The sequence below is a fragment of the Haliotis cracherodii genome, unplaced genomic scaffold (assembly GCF_022045235.1).
Source record: "Haliotis cracherodii isolate W230 unplaced genomic scaffold, xgHalCrac1.p SCAF_13, whole genome shotgun sequence".
NCBI classification, from domain to species: Eukaryota; Metazoa; Mollusca; class Gastropoda; order Lepetellida; family Haliotidae; genus Haliotis; species Haliotis cracherodii.
The window spans coordinates 24,195,336-24,213,064 of NW_027266268.1; the positions used below are offsets into that span (position 1 = coordinate 24,195,336).

Here is a 17,729-nt window from a genome sequence, read left to right on the forward strand (position 1 = left end):
CAAATTTTAACCTAGGTTAGTATGTCACCATCATCAAAAGAAGAGGACTTTTAATCTGAAAGGGAAGTCAGATAATAAACAAAATGAAGTCATTATCATTTATTTTCAATCATTTAAGCAACTTCATGCAATTTTAAAAAAATATAATAGACAATGACTTTCCTTTTCTTTTGTTGGGGAAGTCTTAATGGCATTTCTATTAAACCTAGTTTTCAAGACTCGTGTGCATAACAATAAAAAAAAATGATCCGCAAAAACGCTCCGTCTTGATGGTGGGTGAGAATTATTGTGATGGTCGTAAGAGACAACTTAATTGGTTTGGTCTTCAGGCTCTGTGATTTGGTTGATAGCATGTCAGTGTACTCCGACGGCATGGAACGTTGCTCATAATATCGATCACAAGACTGTCTTGTCCAGATTTGATTATTTACAAACTGCTGTCATATTGCTGGAATATTGCTAAGTTCGGCGATAAACAACCAACAAATCCACAAAAACATCAACAGTGGGGATCTGCTCTAGATAGGTCCACAGACACAAAACTAGATAAATTGTTTTTATTTATGACCATAAGCATGATAAGCCTGATTTTTGTAAACAGGAATATGCCTTGCAACAATGTAATTTTTGTGTCATGCAAATTTGTGTGTTTTTATCAACAGGGGGACAATTATTACATTGTTTCTGTTGAGATTCAGTAGAAGTTCCTTGCATTTGGACAATGACTAGTTGTCTGAAATGTAGTACTATTCATAATGTAAGCAGTGATGAGGAAGTTCTTATATTAAGATGCTTGAATTATCGGTAAACTTCCGGAAAAGCATGGATGGCTGTGAAGCATTAAAGAAACGTGGAATTATTTGTGATGTTCTAGTGACACTGGACTGGTCAAGCCTGGTGTGGAAAGTGCTGTGAGCTGGTTAGACTGTATAAGTGGAGGGGGCCTATCACTCCCGCATCTCACGTTTCATCGGACGTAACATCAAAACCAGCTTTGAGTGAAGATCACTGATCAGCCTGAATTCCCAGCCTTGGTCTATCTCGGAAGCTTGACCACTGTTGCGGAAAGGTGAATATTATCGCTGAACTTTTTGCTATCACTGCTGCCATCATATTTTGTATTTTATACTGCCATTGAATATTGTACTACCATTCTATTGTGTACTGTCATTGTCATTGCTGTGCAGTAATTTGTATTGATTTGTAAACCTAGTTAATTGTGTAATGCAAATTTTTGATTTTCTACCTATTGTTGGTTTTTGTTGGTTTCAAACTAAATTCTTTGATGTACAGATTTCTGGGTTAACATATTGTTTCGCTTTGGGTATCAACTCGTAACCTGATATAATAATAAAGTATAATTATTCTTTTGTGAAATATCAGGATAATCACCACACAAGAAGACTGAGAATCAAATCTTCATTCAGAAGCATGTACGCATGCAAGCACGCACACACACTTGTCAACTAGGCGACTATGCTTATCATGAGAGATGACTAACGGGTGGTCAGGCTCACTGACTTGGTTGATGCATGTCATCGTATCCCCTTTGGGTGGATCGATGCTCGGTATATCTTTCACTAGATTGTCTGGTCCAGACTTGATTACTTTCATATAGTTGTAATGTTGCTGAGTGCAACATTAAACAACAAACAAACAAACAAGCAGACAAACACTCATATATCAATCATTTCTTTATTATAAGACGATGTTATTCTATTCTATTTTGACCAATGGATATCTTTTCGCTCAGATGCAGGCTGTCAATAACAGCAACAGCAGCAGCACCCACAATGGCAGCAGAACACCAGAGACTGGCTCAGAGGCAGCTACAACAGCAGCAGCTACAGCCTTACCAGGAGCTGATACAAATTTTAGACCAAGCGCAAAGGACTTTGGTGAGATTTTTTTTATTAATCATTTGTTACTACAGCAGAACTCACATCGCAAAACTAGGCCATGGGGTCATTAATATTCATGAGTTATCCCTTTTATGGAACAAGTTCCCGGAATGTTTTTGAGGTCATATAGGCTTTTATTATGACTGAGTTCTATTCAAGTACATAATTTACAGGTTTATACCACCACAGACATTTATGATTGAGGTGTTATATGTACTGGAAAACGTGGATTGTATGGTATGGTCTCTCAAATGTAATTTGAAGTTCATTATAACCTTGGTTTACTGTACAGTCTCTTCTTGTAATATCAAGACCGCCTCCGTGGTCTAATGGTAGAGCATCCGCCCGGAGAGTGGAAGGTCCGGGTTTCAATCCCCAGCCACATCATACCAAAAGACGTTAAAAGATGGTACTTGTTGTTACCCTGTCTGGTGCTCGGCATTAAGGGGCTAAAACAAGGACTGGTCGGCTCGGAGTCGGGATACTGTGTCTGAGTGGAGTATTAATGTTAAACTGCAGCATGGTATCTCAGTGAGCTAGCACTATAAATCGGCATCAGTCCGGACTAGTACAAACAGCCACACACACACATACACGTGCATGCACATCGCTATATAAGTGCAATTATCTTGGACGCGACGTTAAACCCCGTTTCACCTCCCTAACCTCTTGTAATATCAGTGCTCTTACTCTGAATGACAGTAAATATCATTCAATTAATATTTTTCGGGTTCTCCATCCCTTGCCATGTCATACCAAAAGACGTGAAAAGATGGTACTTGTTGTTTCCTTGGCTGGCGTTCAGAATTAAGGGGATCAGAGTTCCAGATAAGCTGCGTATCTGCGTAAAATATGCATCAGAAATGCAGAAATACGCAGTAAAATAAAATCCAAGTGTATCAAATACGCAACAAACATTACAGATAGTATCATACGCTACAAAATTAAACTTGTTGGTATCATCAAAATATTGTGAAGTAACCCTGCGTATTTGATTAGCAAATCAGCAACTTATTTTGAAATCAAAAACGGGCATTCCGTCAATGTTGCCAAACTCCACGATGACAGTTACATCATGATCATTTGCAGTCACACTTTCTTGTGGAAATATCGTGGTATTTTTTAGTTCTATAAAGCTCTCGAACCCACGCGAGTTTGCAGGGACTAAACGAATAGTGTTTTTAAATATTTAACTTTAATACCCACATGTGTAAAAACTAGTGGGTAACAGAAATTTGAATACCCAGATAGAATTACTGAAACCCAATGATTTTAAAATGCATGGCTAAAATACCTAAAATACCTACAACACCAAAAGCTCATCTGGAGCTCTGAGGGGATGAAACAAGGTCGGCTCAGTCAGTGTACTGTCTTCAGTGGTGTTAAACTGGGGCATGGTTTCTCAGTGAACTAGCACTATAAAATCAGCATCAGTCCAGACTAGTACAAGCAGCCACACACACACACACACACACACACACACACACACACACACCGTGCATGCACGTCGCTATATAAATGCAATAATCTTGAATGCTACGTTAAACCCCATTTCACCTCACCTTACTCATTATAAATGATATTTTCATAGCTACCAGTTACAACAGCATGTTTAAGATTGCAACATCTAAATCTAGAATAGGATGTTGTACTGATATACTCGGACATATTCGGCCCAACTCGCTCACTCTCCACAAAAGGAACATCATGGATATATTCTTAATATAGGCAGGATAGTAAATTTGCTGTTCACTAACTTCTGGCAGCTGTTTTGAATCAATAATATGGCAGTGGACACTGGAATATAGGCTCAAATTCACTCATTGTATCCATGTGGGAATCAAACCCGGGTCTTTGCGTGACAAACCAACGCTTTAGCCACTTACCCTCTTATATATGATCTCAGTGACCCATGGCAAAATGTTTAACCCAGTACCTTATTCTAGTTGAGTAAATTTCGAACCAGTCACCATGTGTGAATGTGCCAGCATTGATCATTCTAACATCCTATCAACCACTGTGTGGTTGTCAGTCAAATATTAGCTGTAATATGGCTAACTGCGGCATTCTGCAGCATTCACTCCCTCACATGTCTACATGCAATGGTAACTCTGCCACCTCCAGACGTCCGAGATACCTTTGAGCTTTTGTTCGAATTCTGCTACATCCCGATTATCTTTCTAGATTTATCAGCGCCATACCCTTTGCTCACCAAAGTGGTTAAGTCTGAGACCTGCATCACAGCTGGCTTTCCTCCAGCATCAAGCTGTTCTATGTCCACAAAGAAATGCCTTGACATATTTTATCATGAATTAATTTAAATACTGTTTGGCACTGAAGCAAACTCACTCACTCCAAATAGTATACAGAGTTCCAGAAGTTCTCTGATCACAAGGGCATGTGTGGCCCAGTCGTCTCAGGTGCCCCGATTCACTGTGCAGAGTTGCGTCCCTTAGGTTCGCATCCCAGTTCGTCCCGATTATGTTTCTAGGTTGGTCAGCACCATGCCCGTGCTCGTGGGTGTCACCGAAGTGGTAAACGTCTAAGACCTGAATCAATTCAGGCTTTCATCCCACATTAACTGACACACCGTGATATGACTGGAATACTGTTAAAAGCGGTGTTAAACCCAACTTACTCACTCTCTGGTCACAAGCAAAATACATGGAAACGGTTTAACATGGATTTTCCTCAAAAGAAAAGGTTCGATTTGATATGAGATTTGTGTTTGAAGAGTATTTTTCTCAATATAGACATTTTCAAACTACCGGTATTAACCTGTTGATGATATATACTGCTGGGAAGAGTGAATCTGTGGATTTCTGCAAGATTTGAAAACCTAACAAATAAAAAACTCTAAGCACAAGTGTAATATGGTAATTCAATGAAGAGCTTTTTTATTTAAAATTTGCTGAAATATGCCCTTAATTATCAAGCAGTCGTTCTTAATTTTTCTTTAAGTTATGAAATTTTTAAGATTTACAGACAAGATTAATATGTTTCTGAAGTTATTGTTGGAATATTCTTGAAGTAGATAGGTGTATATGTTGGTCAAGGAATAGATGTTTCCTTCCTGGTTCTACGTGTGTTAATGAATATCTGCTTACCACTTCAGGTGTCATAACGAGGGACCAGGACGCATTCATCTGAAAAAGCAGCAATTTGTCACCAGCCTCACTCACCAGCCATCCATCCTCAGTTTCCACTAGCCTCAGCCTCAGCCTCCAGCTTCCATTGGTCTCACCATCAGTAGTCAAGCAGTGAGACTGAAATTCCTCCTTCACCGTCAGCGTCCACGTCAACCTGGTACCTGTCCAGATGCAGTAAATAAAACTGAAGATTAACAAATCATTTATATTATAAGAATTATTTGTTTAGGGCAAACATGTTCCCCGTCATATTGAATCAAGATTTAATTTCTGCTGTATATCTCATTCAACAGCTGTCATACTGGTGCATGCATTACAGAAACTCGTTCGTCGACTATCAACAACTTCATAAAGGGCCTTACACATGTGCATTGATCGTTGTGTTTGTTTATGAGTCATTGAAGTTAACAAAATACTGTTTCTTCTACAGGTGTGGCTACCTTCTCCAACACCTGCCAATTACACCGCATCATGTGCAGGAATTGACACCTCTGTTATACTCCATAGCTATGTATCGTATCACTGATATATACAAAGTGGTTCTGAAATCAACTCATATCCAGCATGATACAAAGATTACAACTTTACATGCTGGTGTTATCAAGATCTTGTTTTGTGTGTGACGATCGTCCACTTCCAAGTCCCTGATGGTGTCCATGTGTACCTCCTGATGACTCGGCAGCTCCGAGGTGTTGAGGGGTGTTTTACGTTTCATGGCTCATTCTCCGACTTGAAACACCCATTAACACCTTCTAGTTGAACGGTGACTCGGTTGTATTCAAAAGCATCACATCAGGTAGTTTTTGCAGAGTGTCTTTTGTCAGGGAATTGTTTAAATGACTTTGAAACAGGGAATCCTTTCTCGTTGAGCGTGTCAGATCTCACTGGTATGTCTGAAGAAGTATCAACATTACATTTGGTTGGTTACAAAATATTTCAGTCAGTATTCTTGATACTCAGAGTTAAAGGTGGATATACCTAATCATGTACGGTGCTGTGGTAGGATGTTTGGCAGTATCAGTCTACCACTAGGATGGATGTTGAACAGAGCTAAGCGACAAGGTAAGTTTCAAACTGCACTTATTTGATGGTTTTGAAAGTATGAGGTTCACTGATGACAGATTGTTCCAAACAACTTTCTCCAGACATTCAGGACTCCCAGCCTTTCTTTCCCTTTATTTAACACCCCTGTGATAAATTCAATTCCAAAATATTTGTTCCTGGTGTATATGAAATGACATCTGATCACATCTGGACGTGCACAGGTGGTCTCGCCTCTGCTGTAGACGGCACCCGTCTACCACACCTACCTGCCACACCTGTCTGCCACACCCGTCTACCACACCCACCTGCCACGCCTGTCTGCCACACCCGTCTACCACACCTGTGTCATCTCTAGTCCATGGTGAGTATATGAATGCTCTGTCGCTGTAGTTAGCTGGTTACTTTATATGCAGAATGAAGACTGGAAACATCTAGAGATGCCACTATATTGCACCTACAGCCTTAGACATTGGTTTGCAAATAATAATATCAACATTGTAAATATACCTGCGAGCAGCGATGTGGGGCTCTATGATTTCTCATATGAATAAAGACCGCCTCCATGGTCTTGTGGAAGAGCGTCCGCCTGGAGAGTCGAAGGTCCTAGGTTCGATCCCCGTCCGCGTCATACCAAAAGACGTTAAAAGATGGTACTTGTTGTTACCCTGTCTGGCTCTCAGCATTAACGGGCTAAAACAAGGACTGGTTGGCTCGGAGTCAGTATGCTGTGTCTGAGTGGGGTATTCATTTTAAAACCTGCTTCATGGTATCTCAGTGAGCTAGCACTAAAAATCGGTGTCAGTCCGGACTAGTACAAGCAGCCACACAAACACACACACATACATGCACGTCGCTATATAATTGCAATAATCTTGGACGCGACGTTAAACCCCATTTCACCTCACCTCACCTCATATGAATAAGGCATCTAGTTTCAGCCGACTTGAATCCATGTTATACAGTGCACATGAGTATGATATAGTGTAATTAATAACTGCTATTTCACCGGTCCGTTTTGACAAAATTGTTGATAGAATGTTGATGTCATTTTTATCAACATCAAACACATCTCAGGAGGACCATGGGGGACACTTTCTTGTCAATAGAATTTAGCAAGTGAACGAGCTGGTGCTGGTGTCAATGCGACTTGAAGATGATTTGTTGTTGTAGGTAGGAGACAATGGATGTTGACATTTGGCACGTCCTCAGGGATAATGTGGCTTTGGGCATTGTCTAACAAAAACAAGCCCATTTCTGGTGTCCCCCGCCTTGATATTGCTGGAATATTGCTAAAAGCGGCGTAAAACCAAACTTACTCACTCACTCACTAACAATAACAAACATGTCAGTCACTTCTTGTCAAAGAAATTGAAGCAATTAGCCAAGAAAGCTCCAGTCATTTGAGCTGTATTTTGTTAACAAAGATTAAAAGAGGTTAACTGTGAACACAACTGAGATCAATGCACCTAAGAGAAGAATGATTATGATATATATTGATGAACGTTACTTCCAACACTTGGCATTACAGATAGGGAATTGGGACATTTGTTCTGAAAAACAACAACATTGGAATTGGTATTTAAACCAGGTTGGCATTATAAAAAGCTAATTTGTTAGTGTGGAAATCCGTTCCAAAAATGATGGCATTATGAAAAAAAAGGTGTCAAAAGAACACCTCAGAACTATATTTAACATCAGATTTCTATCCATTTAACTGTCAGGAGGTTAAAAGTGTATGTTAAACAAATGCCATGACAAGTGAAAATATAAACTGATCTAATTTGTATCCATCTTTTCAACGACTAAAAACGTTTGTTTGGGTGCTGGTCCCCTTTGATAAGCACCCAAAAGGAAGATGCACATTAGACCTGTACTTCCAGCTTCACACAACCTGTTAACTGGTCATTGCTAGGGGAGGTTACTCTATTTGACCCATGTCACCCATGGCGCTCGCATTTCCCACCCCATTGGACAGCCATATTCAGCTTGTAGTGTGAGACAAAAATGGACTAATACGATAAATTTCAGGCTTTCACTTTTTTTTTGTGTATCTGTGTTTACAAACTGATATTGTGGGTTACATTTTCAATGGCTTTGATGTTCATTCTGATGAACTGTTGGATATATTGTACCTTTTGGAAAGTAGGTGCATCTCTTGCTACACATCACGTGGCTGGGATTTGTGGGATTTGCAACAATTGTCTCATCATCTCTACATTTTTTCATTGGGTAACCAATATTTTTTCACTCATCTATTCATCAATCTGAGCTGCAGCCAGCCACAAGCCTCTGTTGTCACAAGTAACCTGCCTTAGTTGCCACAAATAACCTGCCTCAGTTGCTACCAGTTGCCGCCACTCTAGGTTGCAACATGCCACCACCTCAGTTGCCACTAGCCTCAGTTACCACCCGCCTCAGTTGCCACCCGCCTCAGTTGCCACCAGCGTCAGTTGTCACCTCCCTCAGTTGTCATCTCCTTCAGTTGTCACCTCCCCCGGTTGCCACCCACCTCAGATGCCACTAGCATCAGTTCCCGCCAGCCTCAGTTGTCACCGGCCTCTTTTGCTACCGGCCTGAGTTGCCACCTGCCCGAGTCTTGGTTGCCACAAGTTACCTGCCTCAGTTGCCCCTGGCCTCGGTTGCAGCCAACTTCAGTTGCCCCTAGCCTCTGTTGCAACCAACCAGTTGACAATGAAGAAATTTCACATCCGATCCATAGTGGAATTGGTTGATTTAAATCTGTATCGATTTTTGTTTCGCTACAACGTTGTATGTAAATGAAAGCCACAAAAACCTTTTCATAATCACACAAAATCTTTATCAAAAGCAGAATTGATTGTATGTATTTAGTGATTCATACACAAATGCTTTTGATATGGTCCAAAATATGGAATGGACTCTGCTTTTAGTAGAGATTTCTTATGATTATGGAATTGATTTTGTCGCTGTTATTTACATTCAAGTCATCAACACATCAGGGTCCCTTCACATTGTAATTTCGACGGTGGAGGGAGTTCCATGAAGGTGTGTTGATGACTTGACATCACCTCAGGGTCCCTCCACGTGATATTTCGACCGTGGAGGGAGTCCCATAAAGGGGTGCTGACAACAACCTGAATGATCCAGGTCTCCTCCACATTGTCATTACAATGGCGGAGTGAGTCTCTTCCCACCTGTCTCAGTTGCTACCAGCTGCCATCCCCAGTTGCCGGCAGCCTCAGTTGCATCCAACCTGAGCTGCAGCCAGCCACAAGCCTCTGTTGTCACAAGTAACCTGCCTCAGTTGCCACAAATAACCTGCCTCAGTTGCTACCAGTTGCCGCCACTCTCAGTTGCAACATGCCACCACCTCAGTTGCCACCAGCTTCAGTTGCCACAGGCCTCAGTTGCCATTCGCCTCAGTTGCCACCCGCCTCAGTTGCCACAGTCTCAGTTACCGCCACTCTCAGTTGCCGCCCACCTCAGTTGCCACTAGCATTAGTTGTCAGCTCCCTCAGTTGTCAGCTCCCTCAGTTGTCACCTTCCTCAGTTGTTACCTCCTTCAGTTGTCACCTTCCTCAGTTGTCATCTCCCTCAGTTGCCACCAGCCTCAGTTGTCACCTCCTTCAGTTGTCAGCTCCCTCAGTTGTCAGCTCCCTCAGTTGTCAGCTCCCTCAGTTGCCACCCACCTCAGATGCCACTAGCATCAGTTCCCACCGGCCTCATTTGCTACCGGCCTGAGTTGCCACCTGCCCAAGTCTCGGTTGCCACAAGTTACCTGCCTCAGTTGCCCCTGGCCTCGGTTGCAGCCAACTTCAGTTGCCCCTAGCCTCTGTTGCAACCAACCAGTTGACAATGAAGAAATTTCACACATCCGATCCATAGTGGAATTGGTTGATTTAAATCTGTATCGATTTTTGTTTCGCTACAACGTTGTATGTAAATGAAAGCCACAAAAACCTTTTCATAATCACACAAAATCTTTATCAAAAGCAGAATTGATTGTATGTATTTTGTGATTCATAAACACATGCTTTTGATATGGTCCGAAATATGGAAAGTACTCTTCTTTTTGTAGAGATTTCTTATGATTATGAAATTGATTTTGTCGCTGTAATTTACATTCAAGTCATCAACACATCAGGGTCCCTTCACATTGTAATTTCGACGGTGGAGGGAGTTCCATGAAGGTGTGTTGATGACTTGACATCACCTCAGGGTCCCTCCACGTGATATTTCGACCGTGGAGGGAGTCCCATAAAGGGGTGCTGACAACAACCTGAATGATCCAGGTCTCCTCCACATTGTCATTACAATGGCGGAGTGAGTCTCTTCCCACCTGTCTCAGTTGCTACCAGCTGCCATCCCCAGTTGCCGGCAGCCTCAGTTGCATCCAACCTGAGCTGCAGCCAGCCACAAGCCTCTGTTGTCACAAGTAACCTGCCTTTGTTGCCACAAATAACCTGCCTCAGTTGCTACCAGTTGCCGCCACTCTCAGTTGCAACATGCCACCACCTCAGTTGCCACCGGCCTCAGTTGCCACCCGCCTCAGTTGCCACCGCCTCAGTTACCACCGCCTCAGTTGCCAGCAGCCTCAGTTGTCACCTCCCTCAGTTGTCACCTCCTTCAGTTGTCAGCTCCCTCAGTTGCCACCAGCATCAGTTGTCAGCTCCCTCAGTTGTCACCTCCTTCAGTTGTTAGCTCCCTCAGTTGCCACCAGCATCAGTTGTCACCTCCCTCAGTTGTCACCTCCTTCAGTTGTCACTTCCTTCAGTTGTCAGCTCCCTCAGTTGTCAGCTCCCTCAGTTGCCACCTCCCTCAGTTGTCACCTCCCTCAGTTGTCAACTCCCTCGGTTCCAGCCAGCCTCAGTTATCACCGGCCTGAGTTGCCACCTGCTTGAGTCTCAGTTGCCACAAGTTATCTTCCTCAGTTGCCCCTAGCCTCTGTTGCAACCAACCAGTTGACAACAAAGAAATCTACACATCTGATCCATAGTGGAATTGGTTGATTTAAATCTGTATCGATTTTTGTTTCGCTACAACGTTGTATGTAAATGAAAGCCACAAAAACCATTTCATAATCACACAAAATCTTTATTAAAAGCAGAATTGATTGTATGTATTTTGTGATTCATAAACACATGCTTTTGATATGGTCCGAAATATGGAATGGACTCTTCTTTTAGTAGAGATTTCTTATGATTATGAAATTGATTTTGTCGCTGTTATTTACATTCAAGTCATCAACACATCAGGGTCCCTTCACATTGTAATTTCGACGGTGGAGGGAGTTCCATGAAGGTGTGTTGATGACTTGACATCACCTCAGGGTCCCTCCACGTGATATTTCGACCGTGGAGGGAGTCCCATAAAGGGGTGCTGACAACAACCTGAATGATCCAGGTCTCCTCCACATTGTCATTACAATGGCGGAGTGAGTCTCTTCCCACCTGTCTCAGTTGCTACCAGCTGCCATCCCCAGTTGCCGGCAGCCTCAGTTGCATCCAACCTGAGCTGCAGCCAGCCACAAGCCTCTGTTGTCACAAGTAACCTGCCTTTGTTGCCACAAATAACCTGCCTCAGTTGCTACCAGTTGCCGCCACTCTCAGTTGCAACATGCCACCACCTCAGTTGCCACCGGCCTCAGTTGCCACCCGCCTCAGTTGCCACCGCCTCAGTTACCACCGCCTCAGTTGCCAGCAGCCTCAGTTGTCACCTCCTTCAGTTGTCAGCTCCCTCAGTTGCCACCAGCATCAGTTGTCAGCTCCCTCAGTTGTCACCTCCTTCAGTTGTTAGCTCCCTCAGTTGCCACCAGCATCAGTTGTCACCTCCCTCAGTTGTCACCTCCTTCAGTTGTCACTTCCTTCAGTTGTCAGCTCCCTCAGTTGTCAGCTCCCTCAGTTGCCACCTCCCTCAGTTGTCACCTCCCTCAGTTGTCAACTCCCTCGGTTCCAGCCAGCCTCAGTTATCACCGGCCTGAGTTGCAACCTGCTTGAGTCTCAGTTGCCACAAGTTATCTTCCTCAGTTGCCCCTAGCCTCTGTTGCAACCAACCAGTTGACAACAAAGAAATCTACACATCTGATCCATAGTGGAATTGGTTGATTTAAATCTATCGATTTTTGTTTCGCTACAACGTTGTATGTAAATGAAAGCCACAAAAACCATTTCATAATCACACAAAATCTTTATTAAAAGCAGAATTGATTGTATGTATTTTGTGATTCATAAACACATGCTTTTGATATGGTCCGAAATATGGAATGGACTCTTCTTTTAGTAGAGATTTCTTATGTTTATGAAATTGATTTTGTCGCTGTAATTTACATTCAAGTCATCAACACATCAGGGTCCCTTCACATTGTAATTTCGACGGTGGAGGGAGTTCCATGAAGGTGTGTTGATGACTTGACATCACCTCAGGGTCCCTCCACGTGATATTTCGACCGTGGAGGGAGTCCCATAAAGGGGTGCTGACAACAAATATAATGATCCAGGTCTCCTCCACATTGTCATTACAATGGCGGAGTGAGCCTCTTCCCACCTGTCTCAGTTGCTACCAGCTGCCATCCCCAGTTGCCAGCAGCCTCAGTTGCATCCAACCTGAGCTGCAGCCAGCCACAAGCCTCTGTTGTCACGAGTAACCTGCCTAAGTTGCCACAAATAACCTGCCTCAGTTGCTACCAGTTGCCGCCACTCTCAGTTGCAACATGCCACCACCTCAGTTGCCACCCGCTTCAGTTGCCATTCGCCTCAGTTGCCACCAGCATTAGTTGCCACCCGCCTCAGTTGGCACAGTCTCCGTTGCCACCAGCTTCAGTTGCCACCCGCCTCAGTTGCCACCTCCTTCAGTTCTCAGCTCCCTCAGTTCTCAGCTCCCTCAGTTGTCAGCTTCAAGTCATCAACACATCAGGGTCCCTTCACATTGTAATTTCGACGGTGGAGGGAGTTCCATGAAGGTGTGTTGATGACTTGAAATCACCTCAGGGTCCCTCCACGTGATATTTCGACCGTGAAGGGAGTCCCATAAAGGGGTGCTGACAACAAATATAATGATCCAGGTCTCCTCCACATTGTCATTACAATGGCGGAGTGAGTCTCTTCCCACCTGTCTCAGTTGCTACCAGCTGCCATCCCCAGTTGCCGGCAGCCTCAGTTGTCACCTCCCTCGGTTCCAGCCAGCCTCAGTTATCACCGGCCTGAGTTGCCACCTGCTTGAGTCTCAGTTGCCACAAGTTACCTTCCTCAGTTGCCCCTAGCCTCTGTTGCAACCAACCAGTTGACAAAGAAATTTCACACATCCGATCCATAGTGGAATTGGTTGGTATAAATCTATCGATTTTTGTTTCGCTACAACATGGTCTGTATGTAAATAAAAGCCACAAAAACCTTTTCATAATCACACAAAATCTTTATCAAAAGCAGAATTGATTGTATATATTTTGTGATTCATAAACACATGCTTTTGATATGGTCCGAAATATGGAATGTACTCTTCTTTTAGTAGAGATTTCTTATGATTATGAAATTGATTTTGTCGCTGTTATTTACATTCAAGTCATCAACACATCAGGGTCCCTCCACATTGTAATTTCGACGGTGGAGGGAGTTCCATGAAGGTGTGTTGATGACTTGACATCATCTCAGGGTCCCTCCACGTGATATTTCGACCGTGAAGGGAGTCCCATAAAGGGGTGCTGACAACAAATATAATGATCCAGGTCTCCTCCACATTGTCATTACAATGGCGGAGTGAGTCTCTTCCCACCTGTCTCAGTTGCTACCAGCTGCCATCCCCAGTTGCCGGCAGCCTCAGTTGCATCCAACCTGAGCTGCAGCCAGCCACAAGCCTCTGTTGTCACAAGTAACCTGCCTTTGTTGCCACAAATAACCTGCCTCAGTTGCTACCAGTTGCCGCCACTCTCAGTTGCAACATGCCACCACCTCAGTTGCCCCCCGCCTCAGTTGCCACAGTCTCAGTTACCACCACCTCAGTTGCCACCAGCTTCAGTTGCCACTGGCCTCAGTTGCCACCCGCCTCAGTTGCCACTTCCGTCAGTTGTCAGCTCCCTGAGTTGTCAGCTCCCTCAGTTGTCAGCTTCAAGTCATCAACACATCAGGGTCCCTTCACATTGTAATTTCGACGGTGGAGGGAGTTCCATGAAGGTGTGTTGATGACTTGACATCACCTCAGGGTCCCTCCACATGATATTTCGACCGTGGAGGGAGTCCCATAAAGGGGTGCTGACAACAAATATAATGATCCAGGTCTCCTCCACATTGTCATTACAATGGCGGAGTGAGTCTCTTCCCACCTGTCTCAGTTGCTACCAGCTGCCATCCCCAGTTGCCGGCAGCCTCAGTTGCATCCAACCTGAGCTGCAGCCAGCCACAAGCCTAAGTTGCCACAAATAACCTGCCTCAGTTGCTACCAGTTGCCGCCACTCTCAGTTGCAACATGCCACCACCTCAGTTGCCACCAGCTTCAGTTGCCACCGGCCTCAGTTGCCATTCGCCTCAGTTGCCACCAGCATTAGTTGCCACCCGCCTCAGTTGCCACAGTCTCAGTTGCCACCAGCCTCAGTTGCCGCCAGCCTCAGTTGACACCAGCCTCAGTTGTCACCTCCTTCAGTTGTCAGCTCCCTCAGTTGTCAGCTCCCTCAGTTGTCAGCTCCCTCAGTTGCCACCTACCTCAGTTGTCACCTCCCTCAGTTGTCAGCTCCCTCAGTTCCCGCCAGCCTCAGTTATCACCGGCCTGAGTTGCCACCGGCCTGAGTTGCCACCTGCCTGAGTCTCAGTTGCCACAAGTTACCTTCCTCAGTTGCCCCTGGCCTCTGTTGCAACCAACCAGTTGACAACAAAGAAATTTCACATATCCGAGCCATAGTGGAATTGGTTGATATAAATCGATCGATTTTTGTTTCGCTACAACATGGTCTGTATGTAAATAAAAGCCACAAAAACCTTTTCATAATCACACAAAATCTTTATCAAAAGTAGAATTGATTGTATGTATTTAGTGATCCATAAACACATGCTTTTGATATGGTCTGAAATATGGAATGGACTCTTCTTTGAGTAGAGATTTCTTATGATTATGAAATTGATTTTGTCGCTGTTATTTACATTCAAGTCATCAACACATCAGGGTCCCTCCACATTGTAATTTCGACGGTGGAGGGAGTTCCATGAAGGTGTGTTGATGACTTGACATCACCTCAGGGTCCCTCCACATGATATTTCGACCATGGAGGGAGTCCCATAAAGGGGTGCTGACAACAACCTGAATGATCCAGGTCTCCTCCACATTGTCATTTCAATGGCGGAGTGAGTCTCTTCCCACCTGTCTCAGTTGCTACCAGCTGCCATCCCCAGTTGCCGGCAGCCTCAGTTGCATCCAACCTGAGCTGCAGCCAGCCACAAGCCTCTGTTGTCACAAGTAACCTGCCTAAGTTGCCACAAATAACCTGCCTCAGTTGCTACCAGTTGCCGCCACTCTCAGTTGCAACATGCCACCACCTCAGTTGCCACCCGCCTCAGTTGCCACCAGCATCAGTTGTCAGCTCCCTCAGTTGTCACCTCCTTCAGTTGTTAGCTCCCTCAGTTGCCACCAGCATCAGTTGTCACCTCCCTCAGTTGTCACCTCCTTCAGTTGTCACTTCCTTCAGTTGTCAGCTCCCTCAGTTGTCAGCTCCCTCAGTTGCCACCAGCATCAGTTGTCAGCTCCCTCAGTTGTCACCTCTTTTAGTTGTCAGCTCCCTCAGTTGTCAGCTCCCTCAGTTGTCAGCTCCTTCAGTTGCCACCAGCATCAGTTGTCAGCTCCCTCAGTTGTCAGCTCCTTCAGTTGTCACCTCCTTCAGTTGTCAGCTCCCTCAGTTGTCAGCTTCATGTCATCAACACATCAGGGTCCCTTCACATTGTAATTTCGACGGTGGAGGGAGTTCCATGAAGGGGTGCTGACAACAACCTGAATGATCCAGGTCTCCTCCACATTGTCATTTCAATGGCGGAGTGAGTCTCTTCCCACCTGTCTCAGTTGCTACCAGCTGCCATCCCCAGTTGCCGGCAGCCTCAGTTGCATCCAACCTGAGCTGCAGCCAGCCACAAGCCTCTGTTGTCACAAGTAACCTGCCTTAGTTGCCACAAATAACCTGCCTCAGTTGCTACCAGTTGCCGCCACTCTAGGTTGCAACATGCCACCACCTCAGTTGCCACCAGCTTCAGTTGCCACCGGCCTCAGTTGCCATTCGCCTCAGTTGCCACCAGCATTAGTTGCCACCCGCCTCAGTTGCCACAGTCTCCGTTGCCACCAGCTTCAGTTGCCACTGGCCTCAGTTGCCACCCGCCTCAGTTGCCACCTCCTTCAGTTCTCAGCTCCCTCAGTTGTCAGCTCCCTCAGTTGTCAGCTTCAAGTCATCAACACATCAGGGTCCCTTCACATTGTAATTTCGACGGTGGAGGGAGTTCCATGAAGGTGTGTTGATGACTTGACATCACCTCAGGGTCCCTCCACGTGATATTTCGACCGTGGAGGGAGTCCCATAAAGGGGTGCTGACAACAAATAGAATGATCCAGGTCTCCTCCACATTGTCATTTCAATGGCGGAGTGAGTCTCTTCCCACCAGTCTCAGTTGCTACCAGCTGCCATCCCCAGTTGCCGGCAGCCTCAGTTGCATCCAACCTGAGCTGCAGCCAGCCACAAGCCTCTGTTGTCACAAGTAACCTGCCTCAGTTGCCACAAATAACCTGCCTCAGTTGCTACCAGTTGCTGCCACTCTAGGTTGCAACATGCCACCACCTCCGTTGCCACCAGCTTCAGTTGCCACAGGCCTCAGTTGCCTCCCGCCTCAGTTGCCACATCCTTCAGTTGTCAGCTCCCTGAGTTGTCACCTCCTTCAGTTGTCACCTCCTTCAGTTGTCACCTCCTTTAGTTGTCAGCTCCCTCAGTTGTCACCTCCTTCAGTTGTCAGCTCCCTGAGTTGTCACCTCCTTCAGTTGTCAGCTCCCTCAGTTGTCACCTCCTTCAGTTGTCACCTCCTTTAGTTCCCGCCAGCCTCAGTTATCACCGGCCTGAGTTGCCACCGCCTCAGTTGCCAACTCCTTCAGTTGCCACAGGCCTCAGTTGTCACCTCCTTCAGTTGCCACCAGCATCAGTTCCCGCCAGCCTCAGTTGCCACCTGCCTGAGTTACCACCGCCTCAGTTGCCACCAGCCTCAGTTGTCTCCAGCTTCAGTTGTCACCTCCCTCGGTTGCCACCAGCCTCAGTTGGTGCCAGCATCAGTTGCCACCAGCCACAGCCTCAGTTTGCACCTGTCTCCATTACCATGCTGTCTCATTTGCCACCAGCCTCAATTGCCACCAGCCTCAGATGCCATCAGCCTCAGTTGCCGCAGCCTCAGTTGTCGCCTGCCTCAGTTGCCACCAGCCTTGGTTGCAATTAGACTCTGTCGTCACCAGGCTCAGTTAACACTAGCCTCAGATCCCAGCCACTGCCTCAGCCACCGTCAGGGACCACGTCAACCTGGTGTTACCTCTCCATATGCAGTAAGTTAAACTGAAGATATAAACTAATAATTTGTTCTATCTGTATGATTTTTTAATGTATAATATTATCTTTTCTACTCTTTATCGCACTTGAACAACTGTCATGTTGGTG

At 45.1% G+C, this 17,729-nt stretch overlaps 1 pseudogene; it reads left to right on the forward strand.

The window, feature by feature from the left end:
* Positions 1 to 16,265: 16,265 nt before the first annotated feature.
* LOC139458543 (uncharacterized) lies at positions 16,266 to 17,514 on the forward strand (annotated as a pseudogene).
* The last annotated feature ends 215 nt before the right edge of the window (positions 17,515 to 17,729 follow it).